The sequence below is a fragment of the Theropithecus gelada genome, chromosome 8 (genome assembly GCF_003255815.1).
Source record: "Theropithecus gelada isolate Dixy chromosome 8, Tgel_1.0, whole genome shotgun sequence".
NCBI lineage: Eukaryota > Metazoa > Chordata > Mammalia > Primates > Cercopithecidae > Theropithecus > Theropithecus gelada.
In genome coordinates, this window is record NC_037676.1 from 74,385,536 (window position 1) to 74,402,817 (window position 17,282).

Consider the following 17,282-nt stretch of genomic DNA (forward strand, 5'->3'; position numbering starts at 1 on the left):
TCCCAGAGATTCTGGTATGTTTTATTCTCATTAGTTTCAAAGAACTTCTTGATTTTTGCCGTAAATTCATTGTTTACCCAAAAATCATTCAGAAGAAGTTGATTTAATTTCCATGCAATTGTTTGATTTTGAGTGATTTTCTTAGTGTTTATTACTAGTTTTTATTGTGCTGCAATCTGAGAGTGTGGTTGGTTGTGTGTGTGTGTGTGTGTGTGTGTTTATGTTTAATTTGCTGGGGACTGTTTTATGGCTGATTGTGTTGATTTTAGAGTATGTGCAATGTGCAGATGAGGGAAATGTATATTCTTTTGTTATTGGGTGAAGATTTCTGTAAATGTCTGTTAGGTCTATTTGGTCTAGTGTTGAGTTAAGGTCCCAGATATCTTTGTTTGTGTTTTGCCTTGATGATCTGTCTAATGAATAGTCAGTGGAGTGTTGAAGTCTTCCACTATTATTGTGTGGTTAGTTAAGTCTCTTTATAGATCTCTAAAACCTAACTTTAGGAATCTGAGTGCTCCTGTACTGGGTCCATATATATTTGAGATAGTTAGTTTTTCTTGTTGAATTGAACTCTCATTATGTAATGCCCTTCTTTTTCTTTTTTGATCATTGTTGGTTTAAAGTCTGTTTTGTCTGAAATTAGAAGAACGACCCTTGCTTTTTTCTGTTTTTCATTTTCTTGGTAGATTTTTCTCCTTTACTTTACTTTGAGCTGGGTGGGTGCCATTGCATGTGAGATGTGTCTCTTGAAGACAGCATATAGTTGGATCTTGCTTCTTTATCCAATTCACCACTATTCTGCGCCTTTAAATTGGGACATTTAATGCATTTACATTCATGGTTAATATTGATGTGCGCCATTTGATCCTGTCATCATGTTGTTAGCTGGTTTTTATGTAGACTTGATTTGTGGTTGCTTTATAGTGTCAGTAGTTTATGTACTTCACTGTGTTTTTGTGGTGGCTTGTAGTGGTCTTTCTTTTCCATATTTAGCACTCCCTTAAGGATCTGCTATAATGCAGGTCTTGTGGTAATGAATTCCCTTAGCATTTGCTTGTCTGAAAAAGGATCTTATTTCTCCTTCATTTTCAAAGCTTAGTTTGGCTGGAAGTGAAATTCTTGGTTGGATTTATTCTCTTTAAAAATGCTGAATATATGTCCCCAATCTCTTCTGGCCTGTAGAATTTCTGCTAAAAGTCCATGGTTAGCCTGATTGAGTTCCATTGATAAGTAACGTGAACTTTCTCTCTAGCTGCCTTTGACATTTTTTCTCTCAGTTTGACCTTGGAGACCTTTGATTACTATGTGTCTTATATAGACATATACAAGGGGATACATAGGGGATGATTGTCTTGTATAGTATCTTGCAGTGTTCTCTGTATTTCCCGAATTTGAAATACGGTTGGCTTCTTTAGGGATGTTGGGGATATTTTCATGGGTGATATTCTCAAATATGTTTTCCAAGTTTCTTGGTTTCTTTCCCTCCCCTTCAGGGATGCATATGAGTCATAGATTTAGTCTCTTTACATAATTTAATATGTCTCAGAGATTTTGTTCATTCTTCTTTATTCTTTTTTCTTTATTTTTGTCTGCCTGAGTTATTTTGGAGAACCAATCCTCTATCTCTGAGACTGGTTTCTCAGTTGGTTAATTCTGCTACTGATACTTGCGATTATGTTATAAAATTCTTAAAGTGAAGTTTTCAGCTCTATCAAATCACTTTCATTATTTGTTAAAATGGCCATTTCATCTTTCATTTCCTGTATCATTTTATTGTATTTTTTTAGATTCCTTGGATTGGGTTTCAACTTTCTCCTGAATGTGGAAGATCTTCATTCCTTCCATATTCTAAGTTCTGTTTCTGCCATTTCATCTGTTTGGGCCTGAATAAGAATCATTGCTGGGGTACTAGTGTCTTCATTGAGGGAAATAAGGCATTCTGACTTTTTTAGTTGTCCAGTTCTTGTGCTGGTTCTTTCTCATCTGTGGGGGCTGATGTTCCTTTAATCTTTGAAAATACTGTCCTTTGAATGAGTTTCTCTACTTGTATTTTCTCTGATACCCTTGGCAGTTTGATTGTGGTATAAGGTGGATTCAGTCAACTGGTCTCATTGCCGGAAGAATTTAGGGGGCCATGGCTCAGCTCAGCACTACTGGGCTGTATACTCTAACTCTAGGGAGCTGGTACCAGGCCCTGGCTTTATTCACTGGCCCCTTGAGATTCAGAACCTGCTGAGCTGAGGTGCAAAAGTGTTCCTGGTCTGCTGGCCACCACACTCTGATGGGTGGTGCCAACTAAAGTGCTTCATCTGGGCACTGGCAGCAAGACCCATGCTCATTTGCATGCATGCCTGTGGCCATGGAAGTGCAGCAGGATGCATGGGTGTTGGCCAGGACAGGGACCACCAGGAGTGGGGCTGTATCATTACCATGCACACTTGTGGCAGTGGTTGGGGTTCATAGGGAACAGCCAGGGCAAAGTCGCCAGTGTCCCTGTTTGCACTTGCACTGGCAGAGGCAGCTGTGGGGACTGGGCATTGGCGGGCATGAAACTAGTGGCATTCATGCACGTGTTCACAGTGGTGGCAGTGGCAGCACAAGATGGAGGCAGAGCCACCAGCAACCAGTGTCCATTCCCACATTCACAGTAGCAGCAGTGGTAGTGTGGGAAGCAGGGTGGGGTTGCTTGCATCTACGTGAGTGCTGCCAGCAGTGGCAGTGCAGCCAGGTGTCTGCTCATTAGGGAGGCAAAGGCAGCAAGGTATGCTCACATAGGCAGCATTTGGGTGACACAGTACATGTGCACATACACACTGGTGGAGGAGAAGTGATCTTTGCCTGTGTGCATTCTCACAAAGCAGTGAGGGTGTGGCCATGGGTTAGTGCATCCTGGCAATGCAGGCATGGAGGAGGCTGCAGTGGGAGAGGGTTTGGGTGTGCTGTTACATGTCACTGGAGGCTGCACTGATAGAGCTCTCTGATGATCAGGTGCAGTCTGCTGGTGAAGAAGCTATGATGTGAGCCCCTAGGAAGCACCTTGATTAGGCATCCAAGGCTGCATTGCAAGCAGGTGCAGTCAGATTGGGACCCTACGAGAGGCCAGCAGATAGGGGTGCCCTCAGATAGACCTGACTTTATCTCACCAGCATAAAAAACAGGATTTATACCTCTCTGTGTCTCTTTGATCCCAAGCAGTTGCTTGGCTAAAGATATGAATTATCTTTTTTTTTTTTTGCCTCTGAACATCTTCTTCAGGATGACAACATGGCAAACCATTAACATCAAATAAGATCAGTAGAAACTCTTTGAACCATTGAGGAATTCTCCTTAAGTGTATTGCCATAATTGGACTCTCTGCACATTAGCTGTCAACAAGTTTATCTTCTCAAAATTACCATTTTTATTTATGATAAAAGTATTTAATTATCTGCTACATAGATAAAGAAACAGAATGGGCCTGGCATGGTGGTTCACGCCTGTAATCCCTGCAATTTGGGAGGCTGAGGTGGGCAGATCACGAGGTCAAGAGATTGAGACCATCCTGGCCAACATGGCGAAACCTCATCCCTACTAAAAATACAAAAAAAAAATAATAATAAGTTTGCTGGGAGTGGTGGCACACATCTGTAGTCCCAGCTGCTCAGGAGACTGAGGCAGGAGAATTGCTTGAACCTGGGAGATGGAGGATGCAGTAATCTGAGATTGTGCCACTGCACCCCAGCCTGGTGACAGAGTGAGACTCCACTAAAATAAATAAATAAATAAATAAACAGAATGCTATAGAAATGATTTTGATACTTAGCATTCCCTATAACTTTCGCTTTGAATCTGGTGGGTTTCTATGAGGGAGACACCTGTCATTTCTAGGCCTGACATATTGCTGCTGATTTTGTTTTTGTTGCTTTTTTCTTAATTTTATTTCATTTTATATTAAGTTTCAAGATACTTGTGCAGGATGTGCAGGTTTGTTACACAGGTAAACGTGTGCCATGGTGGTTTGCTGCACCTGTCAACCAGTCACCTAGGTGTTAAGTCCTGCATGGATTATCTATTTATCCTGATGCGCTCCCATACCCCACTCCCCTGACAGGCCCCAATGTGTGTTGTTCTCCTTCCTGTGTCCATGTGTTCTCGTTGTTCAGCTCCCACTTATAAGTGAGAACATGCAGTGTTTGGTTTTCAGTTCCTGTGTTAGTTTGCTGAGGATAATTGCTTCCAGCACCATCTGTGTCCTAGCAAAAGACATGATCTAATTCCTTTTTATGACTGCATAGTATTCCATGATGCATATATACCACATTTTCTTTATCCGGTCTGTGACTGATAGGCCTTTGGGTTGATTCCATGTCTTTGCTATTGTAAATAGTGGCATAATAAATATACACATGCATGTATCTCTATAACAGAATGATTTATATTCCTCTGGGTATATACCCAGTAATGGGATTGCTGGGTCAAATAGTATTTCTGGTTCTAGATCCTTGAGAAATTGCCACACTGTTTTCCACAATGGTTGAACTAATTTACCTTTCCACAAACAGTGTAAAAGCATTCCAATTTATCCACAGCCTCACCACCATCTGTTGTTTCTTGACTTTTTAATAATTGCCATTCTGACTGGCGTGAGATGGTATGTCATTGAAGTTTTGATTTGCATTTCTCTACTGATCAGTGATGTTGAGCTTTTTTTCATGTTTGTTAGCTGCATAAATGTCGTCTTTTGAGAAGTGTCTGCTTATGTCCTTTGCCTACTTTTTAATGTGGTTGTTTGTTTTTTTTCTTGTAAATTTGTTTAAGTTCCTTGTAAATTCTGGAATTTAGACCTTTATCAGATGGATAGATTGCAAAACTTTTCTCCCATTCTTTAGGTTGTCTTTTCACTCTGATGATAGTTTCTTTCCCTGTGTGGAACACTTTAGTTTAATTAGGTCCCATTTGTCAATTTTTGCTTTTTTGCAATTGCTTTTGATGTTTTTGTCATGAAATCTTTGCTTATGCCTATCTCCTCAATGTTATTGCCTAGATTTGCTTCTAGGGTTTTTATACTTCTGGGCTTTACTTTTTAGTCTTTAATCCTTCCTGATTTTATTTTTGTATAAGGCGTAAGGAAGGAGTCCAGATTTAATTTTCTGCATATGGCTATCCAGTTATCCCAGCACTATTCTTTAAATATGAAATCCTTTCCCCATGCTTGTTTTTTTCAGGTTTTTCAAAGATCAGATAGTTATAGATGTGTGGTCTTGTTTCTGAGATCTCTATTCTATTTCATTGGTCTGTGTGTCTGTTTTGGTACCAGTACCATGCTGTTTCGGTCACTGTAGCCTTGTAGTATAGTTTGAAGTCAGGTAGCATGATGTCTCCAGCTTTGTTCTTCTTGCTTAGGATTGTCTTGGCTATTTGGGCTCTTTTTTGGTTCCATATGATTTTTAAAGCAGTTTTTCCTAATTCTGTTAAGAAAGTCAATGGTATTTTAATGGGAATCGCACTGAATTTATGAATTACTTTGGGCAGTATGGTCATTTTTATAATATTGATTCTTCCTATCCACCAGCATGGAGTATTTTTTCCATTTGTTTGTGTCCTCTCCTGTTTCCTTGAGAAGTGGTTTACAGTTTTCCTTGAAGAGGCCCTTCACATCTCTTGTTAGCTGTATTCCTAAGTATTTTATTCTGTTTATAGCAATTGTGAATGGGAGTTCATTCATAATTTGGCTCTCTGTTTGCCTATTGTTGGTGTATAGGAATGCTTGTAATTTTTGCACATCGATTTTGTATCCTGAGACTTTGCTGAAGTTGCCCAGATTGCTGCTGATTTTGTATGACAACTCTGTATGCTATAACATAGCTATTTATTTTCTGAAGCTCTCTGATACATTTTCTTGAACTCAAAATCGTCAGTCTTGCAGAACATTTAGCATTTCACTGTTTACCCTTTCAAATACCAAAATGGTAATATACCTTATTAGGTAACCTGGTTTACAAGAGAATGAGACTTTCAGAAAATATGGTTTATCATGCACAAAATGAAATGAATGTAAGACTCCTAGGTCAATATTTCTCAAGCGCAAGATTATCAAAGGAAGGAGAAAAAGAAGAATAAAGTAAATTATTTAAATTAGGACTGATTTCTAGACCATAGCAGATGGTAACCTAAGGGGAAGAGATGACTCACCATATCTATTTAGAGAAAGCCAGTGAACAGACTGTTACCCATCCTCTTATGAGTTTGCCTGTGAACTGACCTAAGATATCTACCAAATTTATTAACTGTCTTATTGAAACAATGGCTTAGTACCAAAAGAGGAAGGAAATCACTGTTGACCATCTTTAAACACCCACCAGACTAAGGCCCAGGAAAGAAGACAGTTGCAAGGGAGTCATTTTCCAAGTTAGCAGCTGCTTATTTGCTTATATAGCTCAATCTTCTGCAGTGCTGTTCCCTATGAGAGCTGAGAACTTCAGCCACATCAATGGTTACACAGAATTTGCCTTTCTATCAGTTTCCATCATAACTGCAAGCACACCAAACATTTAACGAGATTCATAAGGTCGTGCGGCAGACCATGTTGCCCTTTTAGACTTGTTCCTTTCCTAAATCTTCACTTCCTATGCACATATTCTATATATGTCCCATGTTACCTCAAACCTTGGTACCATCACCCACCAACACATTTAGCATTCTAGTTAGCACACTCATGTGTCTTTTAGAAAGATTCATGGATTATAAGGTGCTTTTGTTGTTGATGTTGGAGTTCCACTCTGTCACCAGGCTGGAGTACAGTGGCACATTCTCAGCTCACTGCAACCTCTGCCTCCCAGGTTCAAGTGATTCTCCTGCCTCAGCCTCCCGAACAGCTGTGACTATAGGCATGCACCACCATGCCCAGCTAATTTTGTATTTTTTATGGAGACGGGGTTTCACCATGTTGGCCAGGATGGTCTCAATCTCTTGACCTTGTGATCCACCCTCCTTGGTCTCCCAAAGTGCTAGGATTACAGGCGTGAGAAGGTGGGTTTTTTTTTAATGCTTCACTTAAATATGCTCACATATGCAATGGACTCCTTTATAATGTTTAGCAAGAATCTTAGCCATATTGGTAAAATTTATTTCAGAAAAGGCCAGTTCATGTTTTTATCCTACTGGGCAGAGGCTAAAGATATATGTACCTCCAATAATAAAATCTTCAAAAACTATCATCTATTCATACATTATGGTAGCAATGTTAAAAGGTAAAGGAAGGTGTAATGAAATTAAAACAAACCTATATCCTTTCAGGTATCAGACCCCAGGTAAGAATAAAAGGAATAGGGTAAGCAAATAATCTGGAGATTAATCTGCTTAAAATAAATATAATTTTGTTTACATAAGCATTATCCATAAGAAAGGTTTACATAATGCATACAAGGTAGGGTGTGACAAATCCTTCCCCTAGAGAGCTTCCAGAGTTACCAACCCCATATTATATTTTCTGCTTATTTGCAAAGGCAGGGGTTGCTAAATTCTTTGAAGTTGTTATACCCACAAACAAAGCTACACGTTAAGTACAAAAACAGTCACCTTGTTTCTTTAGTCTAGCTTAATCTGAAAGAGTTCCAATCTTATGCCTTGATAATTTCATAGAATGCCTCTCAGTTTAGGCTTAGTCTGGAGTTTCCTCCTCATTCAATTTAGGTTATGTGTTTTTGAAAGGAGTATTATGCCTTGTGACTGTCTCATTACAGAGGAGGCTAACTTTATTCAGTTAAGGTGGTGTCTGCTACGTTGTTCTTACTTAAAGTTGCTATTTTCACCTTCCTCATTAATAAACCTCTTGTGAGAGATACTTTGAGACTGTAATATCCTGCTCCTCATCAGATTCTCATCCTCTAATTTTAGCTACTGCTGACAACTACTTCAGCAATTCAAATATTACTCTGATGGTTTCAAAATGGTGATTTTCTAAGTCCATTATCCATTTACATGTATTACTTGGCAATCTATTGTAAAGAAAAGGACTTTTTCTTCTCTATTTTTCCCATTTGTTGGTTTATATAATGTCAGGGCAACTCACGGATTCTTTTATTTTTATTATTATGATACTTTATGTTCTAGGGTACATGTGCATTTTATTCTAGGATGGATTTGTTGTCCAATACTGCATAGCCAATCATTCTAAAACTTAGTGATTACAACGGTAATCATTTATTGTCTCACACCCACTCTGTGGGTCACAATTTCAGAGTGGTCTGGCTCAGGGCTTTGATGACATTGCAGTCCGGAGTCAGCTAGTCTTCTGAACATTAGACTGGGAGTAGAGGGGTCTGCTCCAGGGTGGCCGCTCACAAAGCGGGCAACTTGGTGTTTGCTGCTGGTGGGAGGTCCCTCCCCAGGGCTGTCTGAGTGTCCCACAGTACGGACTCTGGGTTCCCTCAGAGTGAGCCATCCAAGAAACTAAGGTGGGAACTGCATTGCCTTTATGACCTACTCCTGGAAGTCATGCTCTGCTGCCTCCACTGCATTCTGTTACTAATACAGCTCCCATTCAATGTGGGAGGGACTGCACAAGGGCATGAGCCTTAGGAGGTAAGGTTCATTGTGGGCCATCTTAGAGGCTACCTATGAGTGGATCATTACTCTTTATTATCATTATTTATTTTGAAACTCACTTTTCTCCAGATTTGGCCCTTCAACATGGCTCCTATATCCTTTTGACACTCCCCCATTATTCTTTCAGAACTTCCTTAATTCCAGGTGTTATAAGAAATCCCAGGCTCAACTTATACCTTCTTTGCTCTAGCTCTGGAATTAACTATGTATTTACGGATTCCTTTTAGTGAAGAATTGTTTTGAGAAACCAAGATCTGAGGGTTATGTGTGCTCAATGCTACCAGAGTATCATTGCTTGTACATGCTCTCAGCAGAAAGAGGTAGTAAAAGAAAATGCATGCATACACACACACACACACACATACACACATATATATAGCCTGAATGTATATTGATACCTAAAATTCCAATCCAGCACCACAAATGTTATTCTAGCCTTCACCCTTTCTATATTTTTAAATCTCTTCTCCCGTGATAAAAATTCTTTTTGCATTTTTATCAATATATTTATGTATTTGCTCAACATCAGAAATTACTAAAAGCAGGTGCAAAATTGTGTTCTTATGTTGGCAGACAACCTTATTATTTCTCTAATGAAATTGACCTATAAATTTTCATACTTCAAAAGCCGTAATAAATAAATATTAATCAGAGAATCTCACAAAATCTGTGACTGAAAAATATACATATGAGTTCAGTCAAGAAAAAAATGAGTATAATCAGACTGCTACTCAATTTTAACACTGGAGAACAAAGAAGGTAAATAGCTAATTTATGACAAATGAGGGTTTACTCATTGCCAAAATACAATGGATCATTTGTTGTAGACTCAAAAAAGTAAGATCTTTATGGAACTTAATAGTATCAGCTTTTCCAGTGGCCCTTTTTTCTTGTTCATTTAAAACTTGACTTTTTTCAATTCAATTAAGTACAATTGCAATTGTACTTAATCAAACTGCAATTTGAAAATAGTAAACTATATTTTAATTTATTATCTGCTGTTTTTGGTAAATTGATGCATCACCGACAATCAAGGAATATACACATATAGATATTAATTAATGTCATTCTTATATTACAAGACACATTTACTGACTCATTTAAATGACTTAATATGGTGCATATACCAAATTAAAGGCTGGAGTGATCATTTAAAATTTCTAATCACTTTCGACAGCTTAATTCTACTCTGCTTTGTAAGTAATATTTGATGTAATTCAATTCTCACAATACAATTTATTTGGCCCAGTTAGAACCATTAAATATTAATGCCAAGAACAAGCACAAAATCACACACATGTGCACTTACACATGCACACACACACACCTCCCCTAGGAATACTCCTTAGCTATGTTATGTACATGTTTATGGACTATATACTGCTCATTCATTAATTCAATGAGCAAACAAAATTGAGCTCCATATCATTGTGTCAGGAATTGATCTATGTTCTACAGATAAAATACTAAACAAGACATAGTCACTGCCCTCAAAAGGTTCACAGGTCAGTCAGAGAATAAAATAAGCTATTGTAATTCCCTGTTGTAAGTGTTTCAAACGACAGAGGTATCAGAAGATCATATAGTAAAGCCAACTTCTATTTCTTATCCCTATCAGTAGACTACTTCCAGGTGTGTAACCTTGACCACGTGGAGATAAACAAAATATGAATACCTTTTTACATCAGCATAGATGCCTTTACAAAAATCTAATGAATCCATGAATCCTACTAACTACGGGCTTCTGGTCCTTATTTGAATTATAACACACTTTAAAAAAAATCTGATTTGCTAAAATACTAAAACTAAAGTCAATTTGCTCTGATATTAATATATTCCAGCTCCCTTATGATTGTTACTCTTCATATACCTTTTTCTATTCTTTTACTTTCAGTCCGTATTTTTGAATCTAAACTCTGTCTCCTGTAGACAGCATATAGTTAGAACATGTGTTTTAGAATCTAATCTGATAATCTGTCTTTTGACTGTTTTGTATAATCCTTTCACCTTTTTTTTTAAATGGGGGTCTTGCTCTGTCACCCAGGCTGTAATGCAGTGGCATAATCTTGGATCACTGCAACCACTGCCTCCCGGGCTCAATCAATCTTCCCACCTAAGCCTCCCAAGCAGCTGGGACTACAGGTGGGCACCACCATGCACAGCTGATTTTTCTACTTGTAGTAGAGATGGGGTTTCACTATGTTGCCCAGGCTGCTCCTGTACTCTTGGGCTCAAGTGGTGCACCAACCTCAGCCTCACAAAGTGCTGGGATTACAGACATGAGCCACCTCACCTGGCCAATACATTCACTTTTAGTGTTAGTATTGGTATCTGTGGATTTACATCTGCGATTTTGCTTTTTGTGTTCTTAATGTCTCATTGCTTCTTTAAATCCTCTCTTCCTCATTGATTGTCTTCTTTTGTTATATGTGAATATTTTCTAATGTAACCTTTCTATTACTTTAATAATTTTAATTTTATTTTTGAAATATTTTCCTAGTAGTTGTTCTTGGGCTCACAATATACATCTTGACTATACTACATTCTATTTCAGATTTATACTAACTAAAACCTAGTGAAATATAGGAACTTTCCTCCACATGTCTTCATCCCTCCCTTCCAGTTTTGTGTTATTATCTTTTTGTGTTACTATATGGCTATGTATGTTTAAAAAAAAAAAAAAAAACTAGGCAGGGCACGGTGGCTCACACGTGCAATCCCAGCACTTCGGGAGGCCGAGGTGGGTGGATCACGAGGTCAGGAGATTGAGACCATCCTGGTTAACATGGTGAAACCCTGTCTCTACTAAAAATACAAAAAAATTAGCTGGGTGTGGTGGTGGGCACCTGTAGTCACAGCTACTCAGGAGGCTGAGGCAGTAGAATGGCATCAACCCGAGGGACAGAGCTTTCAGTGAGTGGAGATTGCGCCACTGCACTCCAGCCTGGGTGACAGAGTGAGACTCCATCTCAAACAAAAAACAAAACAAAACAAAACAAAACTAATAACACATTGTTATAATTTTATTCTACATATTTGTGTATTTTAAAGAAGTGGATAGAAGGAAAACAAGTATATATTTAGAGATTTTGTTACATTAACCTTTTAGTTTACTATCTCTGTTTCCTCTTCATTTCTTCTTGTGAATTTAACATACCATTTGTTGCACCTTTGTTTCTATCTGCCTCAATTATACTACTATTGTCACATGTATTACATTTCTGTATTTACTAAACCCAACAATACAACTTACTTGTATATATGTATACACATACACAAATATGTAGATATGTATTTATGTATTTATTGAATTAAATTTAAAATCAGTTAAGAGAAGAAATAAGAAAAAAATTTAATAAAACTGTTTTTCATAATTACCTACGTAATTACCTTTACTGGTATTCATAGTTTTTACTTGTGGATTCAAATTGTTGTCATATCACTTGCTTTCACCCAGGAAAACATTAGTATTTCTCAAAAGGCATATCAGCTAGCAACAAATTATCTCAAGTTTTGTTTATCTGGGAAACTCTTTACTTTGCCTTTATTTTTGAATAATAGTTTTGCTGACAGTAAGATTCTTGGTTGAGAGGGTTTGTTTGTTTGATTGGTTTTTTGTTTTTTACTTTGAACAGTTTGAATATGCCATCACATTGCCTTTTGGGCTCCATTATTTCTGTTAAGAAATCATCTGTTAATCTTACTGGGGTTCCCTTGTATGTGGTTAATTATTTTTCTCTTATTGTTTTAAGATTTCCTCTTTCAACATTTTTACCATGATACATATGACTGTAGTTTTCTTTGCATTTGTTCCACTTGGATTTCACTGGATTTGTAGATTAATGTTTTTTAACAAATTTGGACAGATTTTAGCCATCATTTCTCCTAATATTTTTTCTGCCTCTTTTTCTCATCTCCTTCTAGAACTCTAATTATGTGTATATTGGTGTGCTTAAAGGTATTCCACATTTCTCTGAGACTGCTAAATTTTCTTATTTTCCTCTTTGTTCTTTTGTTCTTTAAATTGTGTAGTCTCTATTGATGTGTCTTCAGATTCACTGATGCTTTTCCTATATTCATTGTACTTTTAAGCCTCAGAACTTTCATTTGGTTATTTTTAATAATGTCTATATTTTTACCAATATTTCCTATTTGATGAGACCTTGTAATCATATGCTTCTTTAATACTATTTTTTCTTCTTCTTCTTCTCCTTCTCCTTCTCCTTCTTCTTCTTCTTCTTCGCCTTCTCCTTCTTCTTCTCCTTCATTTTCTTCATGAAGTTTTGCTCTGTCTCCCAGGCTGGAGTGACATGGCACAATCTCGGCTCACTACAATCTCCACATCCTGGGTTGAAGCATTTCTGTCTCAGCCTCTTGGTAGCTGGAACTACAGGCTTGCCCCACATGCCTGGCTACTTTTTGTAATTTTAGTAGAGACGGCGTTTCACCATGTCAGCCAGGCTGGTCTCAAACTCCTGACCTCAAGTGATCCACCCACCTCTGCCTCCCAAAATGTTGGGATTATAGACATGAGCCACCATGCCTGTGCCACTCCTTTAATTCTTTAGACATGGTTTGCCTTAGTTCTTTAAACATATTTGTAATAGTTGCTTTGAAGTCTGTAGTCTGTAGTCTGTAGTCTGTAGTCCAAGAAGCTTGGACTACAGGCAAGTTTCACTACACTTCATTATTTTTTTAATGTATTTGTAGAGATGGGGTCTCACTATGTTGCCAAGGCTGTCTTTGAACTCCTGTGATCAAATGACACCCTACCTTGGCCTCCCATAGTGCTGGGATTATAGGCGTAAGCCACCATGCCCAGCCACCACACAGATTTTCTTAAAATTACAATTTTATTTGAATCTTCTTTCCAAATATTTTATGTCCAACAATTCCAATCATCTTTCTTATTAAATATACCCAGCGATAAGAATTTTTCCAATAAATAGTTCCATTTAATAAGACGCAAACTTCACATTATTTTAAAAGATAAACTTCCTAAAGGGAAATTTACTGACCTACATAATTTTTTAGAACCAAATTTGTGGTGTTATCCTTTTGGATAATGACCAAAAAAATACAGATTATTAATTTTGAATTTATTTTGTGAGGCCATGTCCTAGGCACTGAGCAACCACAAAAAAGAATTTTGTTTCCTATTCACATTTATGTATCTATATATCTGAAGATAACAAGTACATGATCAAAAAATAATTAAGCAGGAAGTCCCCAGGTGGTGAGATTATCTCAATAATTTAAGTACAAAATATGTGAACTTGACAAATATTGCACAGCTAATGCAGATGAAAAGATATGAAACAAAAGTGGTATCCTTCTTCTTCTTTTTTTTTTTTTTTTTTTTGAGACAGAGTTTTGCTCTTGTTGCCCGGGTTGGAGTGCAATGGCAGGATCTCAGCTCACTGCAACCGCTGCCTCCCAGGTTTAAGCAATTCTCCTGCCTCAGCCTCCTCAGTAGCTGGGATTACAGGCATGTGCCACCATGCCTGGCTAATTTTGTATTTTTAGTAGAGACGGGGTTTCTCCATGTTGATCAGGATGGTCTCGGACTCCTGACCTCAGGTGATCTGCCCATCTAAGCCTCCCAAAGTGCTAGAATTACAGGTGTGAGCCACCATATCTGACTGAAAGTGGTATCTTTCTTAAAATGCAGACTATGAAATACATCCCTATGTATTCCCATTTGTTTATTATAACTTAATATTTTTAAATTTTAATCTTTGTGCTCTCCTTTCCCACACCACCTTAAAAGTTACCTCTTCTATCAACAGTCAAGAGCATGCAATTGCCAAGAATTTTGTGAGAATTCTCACAGAATTTTAATAGACAATTGAAAAATCAAGCCAACGTTTGTTTTTTAAATAAACATATGTTAAGTCAGTGATTGACATCCTACTTTTGAAAAGACAAATATACTTGAAAATCTATGATCACACATTCCATTTGTCTAACAGATAGCAATTGCCAAATTGAAGGAACACTACTAAACTAGTTATGAGATTTGTATAAAAATAATATTTTAATGTTAGCATTTTTGTTACATATACATTCATCTATAAAAGCAATATATAGTATTGTTTTACATGCATTTAAATGTATTGTAAATTGTACAAACACTACAGATATCATATTGTGAGCTGCTTTTTAAAAAATTTAACATTGGCCGGTCACAGTGGCTCACGTCTGTAATCCCAGCACTTCGGGAGGCCAAGACAGGCGGATCACGAAGTCAGGAGATTGAGACCATCCTGGGTAACACAGTGAAACTCTGTCTCCACTAAAAATACAAAAAATTAGCCAGGCGTGGTGGTGGGTGCCTGTGGTACCAGCTGCTCGGGATGCTGAGGCAGGAGAATGGCATGAACCCAGGAGGCGGAGCTTGCAGTGAGCCGAGATTGCTCCACTGCAGTCCAGCCTGGGCGACTGAGTGAGACTCTGTCTCAAAAATAATAATAATAATAATCCCAAAGTGCTGGGATTACAGACGTGAGCCACTGTCCCTGGCCAACATTATGTTTTAAGAATAGCTAGGTTGATATGTATAGGTAAAGTTTGTTCATTTTTAATTGCTCTGTGAAGTACCCTTATGTGAATATTTCACAATGCAGTCTATCCCCTCTTTTATTGGTATACATTTAGGTTTGTTTCAATATTTGTTATTACAAGCATCACTTGTACACTGTTCTTTATATAGGTTCATATAAAAAATTACAGAATAAATACCTAAATATGGAATTTCTAGGTCATGTAAAATGCCCAAATTCATACTTACTAAATAATATCAAATTGCTCTACAAAATTGTACACAATTTACCTTCTCAACAGCATGGTAGGAGAGTTTCCATTTCCCTACATCCACACCAATAATTGGTATTGTTAGATACTTGACAATATGAGGATAAAAATCTCATTTACTATATTTGCATTTTTAAATGAGACCCCTGTGTAGACTAATACATGTTAGTTGTTAGTTAAAAATGGACAAAACCTTGCTAATAACTTCTCCACATCTGTACCTTATTTTATATATAGAGATATATTTTTGGTGTGTTTACCATGTAGAAGACTTTTAGTTTTACGGAAGTCAAATTTATCACACTTTTTATTTTTTAGGGCTTGAGATCTTATATCTGGTTCAATAAATACTTGATTCTTCTGTCAAAGATTTTTCAATTGTTTTCTTATAAAACCTTCAAAATTTTACTTCTTATATTGTGATCTTCTATCTACTTGGAATTTATTTTGCTCTAAAGGATGGTTCTAATTTTACTTTGACTCTATGTGGAAAGCCAGCTTGCTTTGTACCATTTATTAAATAGTCTCTCCTTTCTCTATTTATAATGTCATCTTTGATAACACCAAATTTTTATAATTCAGTTTCAAGGTGCTTGATTCTTTTCTTATATCAGTAACATATGATCTCAAATATTATAGTGTTATATTAAGGCTTGGTATTGGATCTTGGTATTCTATTTTTTTTCCTCAAAAATTTTTTTTCTATTATTCCATATAAAGAGTTTAAGCACTGGCTGACCAATTTCAATGAAAATCTTACTGATATTTAAATTGAATTTGCAACAAATTCAGAAGTAACATTCTTTTTAGAATAAGTGGCATTGGATTGGGTGGCTGAAGTAACTTTAGTATTAACTTTGGCTAAATCTTTTCTGTAATTATTAATCCTTTTGTCACTTACACAGATCATTTATGACATGCTTAAGCTTTTTGACCTCTCCTAAACATCCCTCTTTTTAAACAGTTATTTTATTTAGGACAAAAATTTACAATACAAGATCCTTTCTTATATAAAATCTCTTTTCTTTACAATCTTCTTTATATAGTTAGGGTGCATGGTTGACATTGTAGGAGCTAAAGGGTGTGACATGTTACCAAACCCAATAAAAAGTACTAAATAAATAAAATTGGTCTAAATAAAGATCAATGTACTTCTAATATTAAACACTTAAAATACACATGAGCTATACATAATTTAAGAACGATTAATAAAATAAGTAGATCATGATTTACCTGCTTATTTCAGTTCTGGGTCACAAGTGGCTGGAGCCTATCCCAGCAGGTCAGAGTGCCATGTAGAAATCGAATGTGGCCATGATGCCAGCCCACTGCTGGCATACTCATTGATAGTAAAACTTTCATGTTTACTTCTTGTTGGTAACTTTTATCCCTGCTATAAGGATAATAATTAAGCAAAATACTACAGTAATGAAGATTCTATGTCCAATATGAAACTTTGGGGATGCCACGGTATACAGTCCTACTGCAAATAGTAGAGTGAGTATAACAATTCCCACAAGAGTGGTGTATTATATAATTTCCATCTAAAATTTTACTCACTAAGATACGGAATTTCTCTTTGGGGTCTATGTATTTACAAATGTACTCCCATGGATAAATAAAATCACCCTGCAAGTATGCATTAAAAAGAAGTTCTAATATCTAATGGTGAGTCTTGAGGGGAAGAGTAGAAATGACTGAAACTATCCGGTAAGGTAGTGATGGGACTGAGTAGAATGAGTAGCCCTCATTCATTTACTTATCTTTTATAATTTTCAGCTTAAGATCTCCTATTTCTTTGCATGATATCTGAGACATTCTTTTAGGCTGTCAGGGGTTGCTCTCTCAGCTTTCCAGACTTTAACTTGAGTGTGTTGTAGCCA